This window comes from Papio anubis, chromosome 3 (genome assembly GCF_008728515.1).
Source record: "Papio anubis isolate 15944 chromosome 3, Panubis1.0, whole genome shotgun sequence".
Taxonomy (NCBI): Eukaryota; Metazoa; Chordata; class Mammalia; order Primates; family Cercopithecidae; genus Papio; species Papio anubis.
Genome location: NC_044978.1, coordinates 104,382,581 through 104,397,234, shown reverse-complemented (window position 1 = coordinate 104,397,234; position 14,654 = coordinate 104,382,581).

Genomic DNA, 14,654 nt, shown 5'->3' with positions numbered 1-14,654 from the left:
TAATTTTTAAAATTTCTTCTTTATCTGTATCTTTCTTATCATTTTTTACTTGGTATGGTTTTCTTTCTTATAATTAGATGATCGAATTATATAACTTTTCATTTTAAAATGCTAAATCTATGTATTTACCATATACATTGCTTATATTTATACATTGTATATATAGCTTATAATATAGACTGTAATATTTGAGTATTAGTTTGTGTCTCACTTATATTTGTATTATATATAGCTTACATAATTGTATATATCTACATATATATATTATACTGTTTTACTTTATTCAAATGTATTAAGGCTTGCATTTATCTTTCTGAAATATCTTGTTTCTTCCTCAAATGTTAATTTTACATATGTAAAATTTCATGCATGAAATAAAGCTAATTATATTTTGGGAACACCTATGTAATACATTAAATAGTGTGATAAATAAACATATATCATGTTTTAGGCATTCTACATTTATGCTTTTATTGCATTAACTACTTTACCTTAGAGAATACAGTTCCAATTAAACTTTTATTTTTGACTATCATTTTTTTCTCTAAAATTTTTATTTTAAAGTTTTCTTTTTGTGTGTGATGAAAGCAGTATCTTTATTTTTAAAAGTTTTCAGGGGATAATAACTCATATATTGTCAATTGTTCTAATTATCACTAAATGATTTTTTTTTTATCTTTGGCCTTGCATTTTCTACTTGCTTGTTCTTTGTTATAATGCAGAAGATTTTCTGCAATCATCAATATCTCATGATTCATGATGGCAAAGTAGAAGAGGCAATACAAATTTTATTGAAATCAGTGTGTGAATGAGCAATATATTTTAATTAGTAGACTTCACTCTAAGATGATCTGTGTGGGGTTGTTCTTTTGTTAGGATAACTTCCACTCTTGATATTTATAGATCTGCTCTCTTGGATTGATCAGTTTCCCCAGAAAGAAATCTTCAGTATCCTAAATTGTGTGTTGAAAGCTAACAGCAAGCATTCTCAGAGCTCAGTAGGAGAATGGCCTAGGTTCCTACTGTCCAGTAGAGTTTTATTACATTCTAATGTGTTAAATAGTGTGCTCCATAAATATAAATCATGAATCACAGAAGCAGAACTTGATATAGATATACAGATGCTTATGACATAGAGGGAGATTCTATTCAGGAAAAGAAAAGAGAAAACCTATAGCAAAGCGAGGGAAGCCAAATAGAGTAGAGGGATATCTGTTGTCAAAGTTAAGTTGCATCTTAGGCCTGATCCATAGTATAGGAGTAGAAGTGTGATCTAGGACAGGAATCTCGCCATAGAATGATTTTGTTCCTTTGTATAGTAATGCATTGCCATCTATCCTCAGAGAGGTGGTGAAAGTTACATAATTTCAGTGCATGTCTGAGAAAACAAAGGTAAATTCTGCATAGAAGGTCATAGACATAAGTTATTACTCACTGTCACTATGGGAGGAGAGCACTTAAGAAAAGTGATATGGTTGGCTAAAGTACTGCCATTGTAATAAAAATGTTTGTGTCTTGTCAGAATGCATATGCTGAAATTCTAACAAGGTGATGGTAGTAGGAGGTGGGGTCTTTGGGAAGTGATTAGGTCATGAGGATAGAGCCCTCAAAAATGGTCAATGCCCTTATAAAGAGGCCTGAGAGAGATCCCTTTCCCTTCCACCACGTAGGACACAGTGAGAAGGCACCATCTGTAAAGAAGGAAACAAGCCCCCCCCCCGCCCAGACACGGAATCTACTTCCGCCTTAATCGTGGACTTCTCAGTCTTCAGGACTGTAAGAATTAAATTTCTGTTGTTTGCAAGCTACACAGTCTTTGGTATTTTGCTATTGCAGCCTAGATCTACTAGGACAGGCACCCAAATGCCAATGCTCTAGCGTCCAAATTATCTCTGATTCAATTGCTCCACATAGTAAACTGGCTGGGTACGGAATGTTCTAGGATTTTAACTATGCCTTAGCCATTCTTAAAGCAATAGCTTTACTTAATTGCACCAACTACAGCTACACTTTCAGAAGAATCCAGTGCCTCCAATTCCTATTTTTAAGATTTTGTGATGTGATTCATCTTACGTGTGAAATTCCCCTATCGCTGGCTTATGGTCTAATTCTCTTTGCTTTTCTAAGTCACTTATGACTTATTTGATTTCTAGTTGTAAAGTGTTGTTTCTGTCATGCTCTATCTATTTTTTTGTTATTCTGTGCTTTATTTCCTCATGCTCTTTTTATCCATTTTACTTTCATAGTGGTTTCAGGAGGGAGAAGTTGTAAATATGCAATTTAATCTGTTTTATTTAAGCAGAAGTCACAATGATTTATTTCTCAAATGTATTCCCATTTGAGAGATGTGTTCTAAGAAATGTGGAATAAGAACGATAAAAATCAAGATGATGCAATAAGAATAATTAAAATGTACTTGGTGCTAAACATTGTTTAAACATTTTGTATGTCACCTTATTTAATCCTGACAGCATCCCTCAATAGTAGACATGATTATTCTGAGACACCTGTTATTACTATTATTGCTCAGCTGAATGATCTGTAAAATGTAGATAATAATTGTACCAAGCAGATAGGTTCCTGTGATCATAAAATGCATAATTCATACTTTTAATTTTATGAATTTTAATCATAAAGTCATACAAATTTATGACTTTAATTTAATGCTATAAGATATGATTTATAAGAAGTTGTAGAATAGTGCCAGGCATACGGCCTGCACCTATGCTAGGCAGAGTATTGTTTCCCCTCTTTCTCCCAAATATATCCACATGCTAATATCAGAAATTTGTGAATAGTTTGTTACATGGTAATATGGTTCAGATTTGTATCCCGGCCCAAATCTGCAGTCAAATTGTAATCCATGTTGTCGAAGGAGGGACCTGGTAGTAGGTGACTGGATCATGAAGTGGATTTTCCCCTTGCTATTCTTGTAATAGTGAGTGAGTTCTCACGATATCTGGTTGTTTCAAAGTGTGTAATGCATCTGTTTTTGCTGTCTTCCTCCTTCTCTGGCTGTGTAGGACATGTCTGCTTCCCCTTCACCTTCTGCCATGATTGAAAGTTTCCTGAGGCCTCACCAGCTCCATGTACAGCCTGTGAAATCATGAGCCAATTAAATCTCTTCTCTATAAATTACCCAGTCTCAGTTATTTCTTTATGGAAGTAAGAGAAAGAGCTAATATACATGGCCACAGTAAGTTAAGATTGGAGATAGAATTAAGGTTATTAATTAGATGATAAATAGATTATACTAGATTATCCATTCAAGTGAATTGAGTGTAATCAAAATGATTCTTTAAATGTGGAAGATAAAGGCACAAGAGTCAGGGAATATGTAGCAGTAAGCAAGGTCACAGGGATACAACATGAATCCTCAACTTGATCCCCCTTAGCTTAAAAGATAGAGAGGAGTGCAGTACACAAGCTAAGGAAAGTAGTTCTAGAAACTGGAAAAGGCAATCGAAGGGATTCTCTCCTAGAGAGAACATTCAGGCTTTGTTTTAAACCACTAGAGTAGTCTACGTTTTTGAAAGAGTAATAGGAAACAAATACAGGTTAGTGTTTATTACTTTTTATAAACTCAATGTTGAAGATGAAGACAACGAACAAAAGACAATTAAGTAACATTCATGAGGTCATATTGTAAGCTTTAGAAGCGGAACATGAACTCAGATTGCCTGAATACAAAAATATCATAAGCTTGTAAACATGATGTTATCATTTTTAATGTTTATAATACTACAAGGAAAAAATTCAGAAGAAAACACAGCTGAACTTTCCCTGTATAATTTTTAAAATTATCATTTATTACAGTAAAAAATCAGCTGAAGTATCAAATAATTGCAGTTTAAATTCCAAGGGGTTGAAATATTGCTAATTAAATTCTGAACTCTATCTTGTAAATTAATATTTGGTAAAAACAAACTTACAGTAAAAATTATAGAAAATACACAGTATATTTATATGCATTTTGGTGAACCCAAAGAAAGACATTTTATTATTGTAGATATACCTATTATAATTCATTAAAAGTAGAAATATTTACAGTTTCATTCCTGACAATCTTAAGTACTGTGATACTCACATAGAATTTCAGTAAGTCTTCATAGTTGAGTTGAATATATTCAAATCATCAGTTTTTTAATATAGTAATAGAAATATAAGTATGTATAGATTTAAAAATTTCTATGATAATGGACTACTTACAGTGTATGCTAGGTAGGTGTGTATGACTGTACATAGCATGTTTTTTTTAATGGGGGAAGATAAAATTTGAAGTTTCTATTTACTTAACTCTCTATGCATTGCTGCAATGTGGTCAATTATTTAAAAAAAAAAAAAAAAAAAAAAAAAACCTTGTGTACTTACGAAATAATATATTTCAAATAGAAGAATCAGCCTAAGCATGGAAGAGTGTATAAGTGTTAGATATATGTTTGTCAAATGAATAAAAGAACAATGTGAACAATGTTATGTTTTCAACTGCACAGGCACAGAATAATATGAATTGGGAGAGAGCAGCGTTATTAATTAGCAGCATTATTTTATATATTTGAGAAAATAAAGATAATATAAATTACCAAAAAAACCCATAAATTCCATGTGCAAAATTTTCGTAATTAGGTTTTATTTTTGCTATAATTAAAAGAAGCAAATGGAATAATCTTAACTATATAGGAACACTTTAAATGTACTTCTAGACTTATAAGTAAGGGACATTTTATTAATGTTTTAGATCTAAATATTTGTTGTAAACCAAGCATAAGTTATATTTTTATTTAGCATTGTGATCACTACAGATATATGTAATCTATTTTACATACTGTTAAACAACTCAAGAGAATTCTGCATATGTTACAGACAAAATATGTGTGAAACAAAACATTGTATAACAATTTCATAAGAAATGTGGCTATTGTAATGATACAAGTATATAGCAAATGTAATTAAAGTGATTCTTTTATAATTAATTAAAATCTTTGTGTTTTACATAATGGCATGATTATTTTCTATATCCTATAGAGAATATTATTTAAAATAATTTGTAACTCAGATACGTGGTCTGTTTGGCTAGATTAGTTGTGAAACTTTCTATTGTATATCTTTCTTAATGAGCCTTGACAGAAAACTCCAATTTTTGTGAATTCTTTTCTAGCCACATGTATTTTATTTATGACAAACATTAGTAGATAACAAAAGATGGTTATTTTGCAGACTTGAAAATAGAAGTGGAAAAAGAGCTTAACTTTTGTTATAAGAGGGTAAACACTAATGGTTTTATTGTACAACAAGATCTTGGAGAAAATAATCATTTGACAACAAAATTAAATATTTCATATGGTCAACTCAAACAATATTCCAGGTCTACATTTTAGCCAGAAACAGAATCTTTTTAACTACTATTCAAGGGAAACATATATTTGAAAAGGAGAAAATAATTCAGTTATGCTAAATTAAACTTAAAGTTTAAAACAATCCTCTATATAAGCAGTAAATACCTGTCATACTTTCATATGAAAAAGTTGTAATTAAAATTAAAATTCCTGTACATTTTATATAGTTGATGATGATTTGTATCTTTGTACATATAGCATTCTGATTATTTTTTTCTACTTTGTATTTGGTTTAGAAGACATTCCCTAAATAATTTTAATTTTTAATATTTGTCTTCCTATTAAATTCCTTTTCTTTCACTTTGTTCTATAGAAATGTCATCATGACTTGTCGCTCTCCCTAGTCAGTCATCCCTCAGATCTCAGATGAAGCTTCTAAACTTCGTGGAGGAAGAGACAGGCCTCTTCCACTAAGGCAGATGCCCTGGCCTTCACAATTCTGTATCAGATTTGCCATACATAATTGTTATCAAAGTTGCAATTATACATTGCTTTGTATTTGTTTTTAGAATTAAAGTTTTGATTACTAAATGTTAAGCTCCATAAGAGCAGAAACTGTGTCCAGTTTTCTGTCCTTAGGCTTTTCCTATGTGTCAGACACATAGTAGGTCCAACAATACATATTCATTAAAGGGATGATTAAACTGGGCTAAGCTACCATTTTATTTTGAAGGCAGGAGTGGTTCATTTGAATTGTAGACTAAGTTATAAGAAGTAAAAGGAACAAATATGTTTAAAACTCAGGTAATAAGATTATGATTTGTTCAATCTTTTCAGTTTTCATGTGTTAGTAAAATGATTTTTATCAGGAATGATATGGTTAGAAACAATTGATATGAGTTTATAAAACAAAAACAGAAAATCACTAATGTATTATATCTTCTAACATACAGTATTTCTAAAAGTAAAGTGAATTCACAAATATCTAAACAGATGAAATTATATCCTAATTCAGGGGTTGTATCTTTTACTCTTATATTATTTTTTGTTCCTTGCATTTTTGGCCAATTTTTCATATTCTATACTTATGTAGAAGGACATTGTATTTAAAAAAAAACTCATCTGTTCATTTTTGTTATAGATCGCTTCTATTCTTTTCTGTTAGTATATTCAAATTAGAAGTATTTTCAGTGCTTAAAAGATAGTCAGACATGTGTATAATCTCCTCAAAAATAAAGAATGGAGGAAACATTTTGACAGATAAGAAAGAAGTAGCTGTTTTTCAGTTTTTAATTAGTTTTGCTAGTAGGAGGTACACATTATTTTAAACAAAAAAGAGGAAATCACCATTTTTCCTATACAGTAAAAATAACATTCTAGAATTATAAAAGCATTTTGAAAACAATCAAAGCCTTCGCATTACTAATTCCAAGCTGTCTACATAAATAATATATAGAGATTTGAAAAACAACTTAAGTAAGATTTTGTAAATTGATCAGACTAATCATTAAACTGATTTGTGACTATAGACACTATATTAACTGTTGTTTTTAATACATAGGATTATATTCTTGATTTTATCAGGAAAATCCTGAGGTGTAAATGTGCTGTTCAAGTTTGCAACTTTGTTTTCTTCAGCTTCTAGACCAGATTTGCAGTCTTAATTTTTTTTTTTTTTTTTGATTTACCAATAGAACAGATTTGCACTGCTATGTTTAAAACTTCTTGATTTGGAAATTTGGAAATATAATGAGGGGATAAAGTTTGGCATATTTCTGCTTATGATTTTCTATATCTGCACACAAGAAAAGTTCAACAAATGGGCTACCATGTAGACATTTTATTACATTTCAGGCTATATCTATATATCTATATCTATATTTATATCTATCTATATATATATATCTGAAGAAGATTACAGACACATAGCAATCTCAACTGTGAGACTCTAAAAAGAGGTGTAAACTATGAAAATATCTGCAACTTCTGAAGTGTACAGTTAAAAGAAGTGAAGACAGAGATGTTGACAACAGAATCAATAGAGGTGGCAGATCTTTGTGGGATGGGGAGAGTGTAAACAGAGAGTCCTTGATGTCTACATGTAGTGAGAAAAGACCTGACTCCCATACCATACTCATTTTTTAAACAGCTTTATCACAGTACCGCCAGTGAACTAAACTTTAACATCAAGGGGCACAGTAGAGTAAAAAATAACAGTTTTGTGGATCACAGTGAGTAGTCCAGCAGTGAAGTATTTTTCTTTATAACCCAATAATGCTGGCCTGAATAAGTGTTGAAAATGAATACAAAACACTTACTGAACTCTTGCTAAGTGCCAGGCACCATGATGGACACTGAGAACAGCCGATTCCTGCCCTTAAGTTTTTCCCAGTCTGATTAAGGAGCTAATAACAAATAATTACTCCAGCTCATAATAAACACATTGGAAGATGTTTTCACACAAAGTTATGCGGGTATAGAAAAAAGGTGTCTCATCCAGCTGGAAAAAAATAGAATAGTTTTGGGAAGGTTATGCATTATTTTGGAAAAAAAAAAAAGTAAAGCAAAGAATTTACTATAAAAAGGTGCAAACCATAGAGATGTAAAAAAGCCTGCATGTTCAAGTAAATACAAGTGATTTGCTGTGATGAGGCTCAAGGTACATATGGGAGTACCCACAGAAGATAAAGTAAAAGTAAAAATAAGATACAATAAAATAATTTAAAGTAAAAATAAAATTTAGAGCATGGCCAGATTTCAAGGAGCAGGCAGAAATTCTCCTTTGTGGTTTTGAATTTGTTCTCAAATCTCAGGAGATACTGATAAAATTCTAATAGGGAAATGACAATATATGTGCATTTTGGAACGATCATCTGGCCATAGCTTGGAAGACCAGTATATAGAAGAGGATATCTCTGTGAAGAAATTTAGGGAGCGGCTGTATTTGGCATTGTGAGTCTTTGGAAAAATTAAGATAAAGATAATGAACATAAGTTGAAAGCTGGAATTATCATTAACACAAGAATTATATACATTTGTAACTAATTTGAGATAGATATAATTAAAATCATAGATATAACAAATCATTTAATTGGCATTACTAATGTGTGCTAAATGCTTTACCTGGATTGTATTTTTCAATTCTTAAAATATCTATAAGAGCTATATTATTATATCGTAAGTTGAAAATGGGGAAAAGAACCTCAGAGTACTGATTTGAAGGTGGGAGATTGTTTAAGCCCAACAGGCCAAGACTGCAGTGAGCTGTGATTGTGCCACTGACCTTCAGATTGGGCAACAGAGAGAGACCCTGTCTCAAATGTATATATAGTGGCAGGCAGATATCCTCCTGAATAGTTTTGAATTTGTTTTCAAGTTTAGAGAGATACTGATGAAATTCTAATAGGGAAACGACAATAGATGTGTATTTGGGAAGGATATATCTATATCTATATCTATATATATATATAATATATATATATGTGCTAAGTTATGTGTTATATATATATAGTTATATATTGTATATGTTATATATTATATATGTAATATATCTGTTATGATATCAAGTATATGTTTACTATTAGTATAGATTACTCTATCAGAATAACTGTATGGAGAAAGTTCAAAACCCTGAGTAAAATCAAAATAAGGCGATGTCTCTAAGAAGCATGAGCTATTCTCTATGACAGGCAATCTTTATTGAGACACTAGAAGACAGAGATTCATCATGTACATAACACATTTGGAGTAAAATTTAGAAAATGGAATGGAGTTAAAAGCTTATTGGAGTATTTAATGAAATTTTCCATTGTTGACTTTGTATACATGAAGGGTAAAGTCAGTGTCAACTTGGAGGTTTGAAAGATGTGCACATATCATGTTGTATCACATAGTTTTCACTGAAAATTGATTTTGATACTCAGCCCTGTTACACAATCTGATTTTATTTGATTCAGATTTTTTTAAATATACAGTTATCCCTCTGTATCCATGAGGAATTGGTTCCAGAACTACCGTTGGATACCAAAACCTGTGGATGATCAAGTCCCTTATATAAAAAGGCATGATATTAACATTAGCATATAACCTACCTACATTCTCCAGAATACTTTAAATCATCTCTAGATTGGGAATAATACCAAATAAAATGGAAATTATTTGCAAATAGTTGTTACACTGTATTGTTTAGGAAAAAAAAAATGACAAGGAAAAAAGTCTGTACAGTTTTCGGTATAGATACTTTTCCCCCCTAAATATTTTCAATATGCTGTGGTTGAATCCACAGGTGGAACTCATGTAAGAAGAGGACCAACCACATTCAGTAGAAAATCGCAAGTTATTTGCTTGAAATAAGAGCTATATTTTTAAGTAGCATCTCTTGATAAGATATAGAAGTGAAACAAATTTGAGTGTTTAAAAATTCACATTTTTCACATTAGGGAAATGATCCATTGGTTATTCTAACGTTGAGAACTCTGAATTTTAAAAAATGGATTTATTTTTGTGGCTGATAAACATGTTCCCGGGCATAACCCAGACAATGATAATTAATAATATAAAGCTACAAAAGAGATTTCAGCAATTATTTTGTTGATACTAGTATCAAATATTGTTTTAAAATGGCAGCATCATCATCAAAGTTTTGAGATATTTTTGATATTGAACAAAAATTATTTAACAAAGTAATTTTTACGATTAAAAAATAAACATGAAAATTCTTTACCTATTTTGCTCTGCTTTCTACACCTCTACAATTTTCCCATGTTGGTGCTATCAAAATAGTTGATAAGCATGAATGAATAAGTTTAGAATCTTAAAACAATGCAGTATTTATGCTTGAAATAATATACTCAACATTTTTACAGAGTGAAATGAAATTACATAGTCTAATCACAAACACTGCTTTTGTAATGGTAATTTTCTTACAGAACAACTGCTATCTAATAGCAAGGTAGTTTTTTCCCATTGTATTGCTTCAGGATTAATTAAAAATCTTGTTCTAGTGCATTACAAATGGCAATCAAACATACCACTGAAGATTGGTTGCACTGGTGATTATAATTATGATTATTATTCTGTGGCTTTCTTGTGGTTATAATTATATCATTTACCTTTATTTTCATGAAACCCTTCTAAATCCCACCAAAACCAAAAAGCTCAAATATATAATACCCATATCAATAAGATTGGAATGCATGCCTTATGAAGATTCTTTTTTTTTTTTTTTTTTTTTTTTTTTTTCAGATTTTCACTCTGTGGCCTAGGCTGGAGTGTAGTAGTGCAATGGTGTAATCTCAGCTCACTGCAACCTCCATCTTTGGGTTCAAGCAATTCTTGTGCTTCAGCCTCCCAAGTAGCTGGGATTAGAGCCATGTGCCACCATGTCCGACTAATTTTTGTATTTAGTAAAGATGGGGTTTCACCATGTTGGCCAAGCTGGTCTCAAACCCCTGACCTCTCGTGATCCATCGCTTTGGCCTCCCAAAGTACTAGAATTACCTGCATGAGCCACCATGCCTGGTCAAGAGGACTCTTATTAGCAAGTAAATTATTTCACCAGTCAATGTTGTTGAAAAACTTTATAACCATTTTATCTAAAATACTCAAATATGATTTGCTAAAAGCAACAGTATTTTTGGCATGTACATTTATTATAAAATCCTCCATGATATGAACCCAGATTTTTTAGTTTTCTTTACACATTCATGTCCTAAATATTTTTGCTTTAGGTATGGAAACTCTTTTTCATTTTCCGATACTTTTTCATAATATACAGTTAGATTTTATTGCAGCAGAGTCTATCTTCTTATAAATTTCTTCCCATTCTATTATTAAGTTCCTTTTCTTCTTCTCTCCATGATGTTATTCCCCAGATTGTAAGTTTTGATTCCATGCTCATTTTAGTCTATGTATTTTGTAGATGATTTCAATCTACACAAGTGGGTCTAACTACTGAGTATGCTGATGTCTCCTGAATAGATCTTTCTAATTCACCTCAGTTCTCCATCTTTGAGTTCTAAAACTTTATATACAAATGCCTTCTAGACATTTTTACCCAGAAAACACTCTGTGATCACAAAATTAACATGTTTGTATTGAACCCATCAGTTTTTCCCCAAAGCACCATTTTCTGCTTCTTATGATGTTCCGTTATCCGTGGATTCCACTTAGGGTTCATACTCCCCCTTGCTCCTAAGATCTAATCAGCTAAGTCTTACAGATTCTATCTCATGGGGATCTGTTAAAATCCACCCCTTCTCTTTATCACTACTCTATGGCTTTTGTTTAAGCTACTCTCTTTCCTGGGTTATAAAAATCACTGGACACCTTATCTGTCGTCTATTAGAATTCTATTAGATGCAGCCTGTCCCTCTCCTTATGCTCCCTTCAGAATGTATCTTGAGAGAAAGTCTTGGGTACAGGGAGTTCACTTGGTGACATTATTCCAGGTGAAATAAAACAGGGAAAGAGCAAAAGCCAAGAAAGTGGTGAATAGTCTAGCTTGTCACCAACATGGAATCCTCTGAGGGCCTTAGAATTATCTGCTTGGGAGATATAAAAGGAGATCATTTGTTTCATGGTTCTTATCCTCTTTTGTCAAATGCTAGCCCAAGAGTGTTTACTCTCCAGCCCTACCAGGTTTATGCATGTAGGAATACTGAGTGCTTTGGGAGGTATCCAAAGGCATGGCCTATGAAAAAACCCAAGACAGAAAGCAAGTGATGCAGTGAAACAAATGGAGGTAAGGTTATTGTTAATAGTAACAGGTTACATTTGGTCAAAGCTGTTTGCTGTAGCAACAGCAGGAGATGAGCTTAGAGGCAGGCATAAGCAGTGTCTCATGAATGCTCTTTTTATGATACAAATTTGATTATATAATGTCCATGCATAAGGATCTGCATAGCTTCCCTTAACTTTTACAATAAAGAGTAAGCTCTTTTGCATAGTACCTAAGAATTCTCTAGGAATCTGTATCTGGCACTGAAAGTCTGAGTCAAGTTTTTTCTTCTGTGATCCTGTGTCTCCTAAAGTACACAAAGCAGGTACATACAAGAGGCTTTCCTTATTCAAGAAAGCTTAGTAAAGGAAAAAGATGCTCAAAATAAATCCATTTAAAACCAGAATCAAAATTTCATAGGAAATGGTAGTTGTGGTGATGCTGGTGGTGATGCAATAGGCTGGGGAACAGTAGTAGAAAATTTACATATTAATAAAATGAAGAAAGAACAATGTAGATTATTTTCTTTTAAATTTTCATGAGTCTTAGGACTCATGATATAGGACAACCGTACTTGGAGTTTTAAACTGTACTTGGAGTTTTAAAATAAATGCATTTTTAAAATGTTGCTTTTTGCATATAATGTTTCTGACAACATTTCATAAGTGTGAAATTATATACTTTATTAGAGTTTTAGTCTTTCAAAAGAATCCATGTTATTTTTTATTTAAAAATATATAGTTTGCATCAACTTCCCCTGAAAGCTACTATAAATCATGATTTTCCACACATTTTTGAAACATCTACAATATTATATTTATCAATATTTTCTTCTTTAATTGTTAATTGCTCAACCTTGTGCAGTCTTCATTTGGCAGTGGTTTTATATGTGCCTGCAATAGTAGATGAACATAATTCTATTGACAAAATGAAGGTGTGATTCTTGCAAGATGTGCACTTTCACTTTTTAGCTAATTTGCATTGTATTTGCACTGCATTGACGAATGTTTACAGAAGACTACAGTAAGCGAACAGAGTTATCAATAAAGAACTTGAGGAAAAGAACAGAGACATTAGGTAATGTTAAGTGGCTGGCAAGGAAAAGACTTGGAGGTATTTCACTAGAGAATAATTTTACAAACCGTCAGTTCCTTAGTGATTATTTCCATGCTATAGAAAATTTTCTGTATATACTCAACCTCATATAACTGTGAGGATTCAAAGAAGGAATGGATAATGAGAATACACTGCATATTTACTCTTTATTCTTTTATTATTCTTATAGGAACCCTCATGTTCTATTAAAATTGCTACTGTACTCCTGTGTCTCCAATTAGACTATAATTTCTGTAAGGTTTTCTGACTTTTAATAACTATAAAGCAATGGCAATAATAGATAATAATTGATTATATAATTTACTCTTAGACAGTAGTTTTATAAGACCTTTATTAGAATTATCTCTTTGACTTTTCATAACAACCCTAGAGGACACTGTGCCTTTGAGGTACTGTTGTGATTCAACTTTACATATCAGCAAACTAAAGTAAAGAAGATTAATTCATTTTCTCAAGCGTACACCAAATAAGTGGTGAAGCTGGGATTCAAATCCACGTTGAGCGTAAAGTGCTTATATTTCCTACAAAAAGGCAATAGAATAAGATCCAGAGTTTGATTAGATGAACCACCTCCTTTTCCTTTTTCAGAAATTGTTGTAGGTGATGTTGTGTTATTTTGTTTGTTTGTTTGTTTTGGAAATACATCAAGAGGCATAAAATGTCTGGCTGTTTCTCTCTTACTGCTGTTAAGTTTGACCAGGTGTTTGAATACAGTCAGTTTGATAGTTTTCTTTTAATCATTCACCTAATGATTTGTGAAGCTTAAATCAGATCCGTTATTGGTCATTGCAAAATAATGAATTTCTGATGATCATTCCATCCACATTTATTAAATAAATTTTTATAGAGAACAAATTCACACATAAACTGTAGAAATAATTGGACAAATAATAAATTATTTTCCTTGCTTTGTGGGCTTTGTCTTTTTATGTATACTACTATTTTTATCTTTCTTGATCTAACTCCTGCACATAGAAGAAAATCTTGAGATCAAACATTACCTCTTCATGGAAGTTTACCCTGACTGCTTACTTCAGCTCCATTTAATGCTCTTCTGTGTTCTATTATAGCCTTACCCTCTGTCTATGATATAAAAGTAGCCTCTGAAGGATACATTTTCTCTCTGCTTTCCTCACTAAAAGACATACACCCTGAAGACAGGAATAGTTTATCACATGCTTTTCTTTTTCCAGGTCTTAGTTACTCTGTTTTCTGAATATTGGATGAACAAAAGGTTGAATAAATTAATGACATTGGAAGATAAAAATGAGACCATGCATTGTGAGTTCTACCACTTCTTTACACCATATTTTTTCAAGTACTGAGTGAAAGAATAATAAATACATAAATACACAATTATATAATCTGAGGAAATACCTGCAGTTCTGTTCTTTCGAGACGACATGGAAGTAGAAATAATTTGCTCATATAAATGAACATGTTATTAAAACATTCCAGCAATGAAAGACATTTACCTCATTATG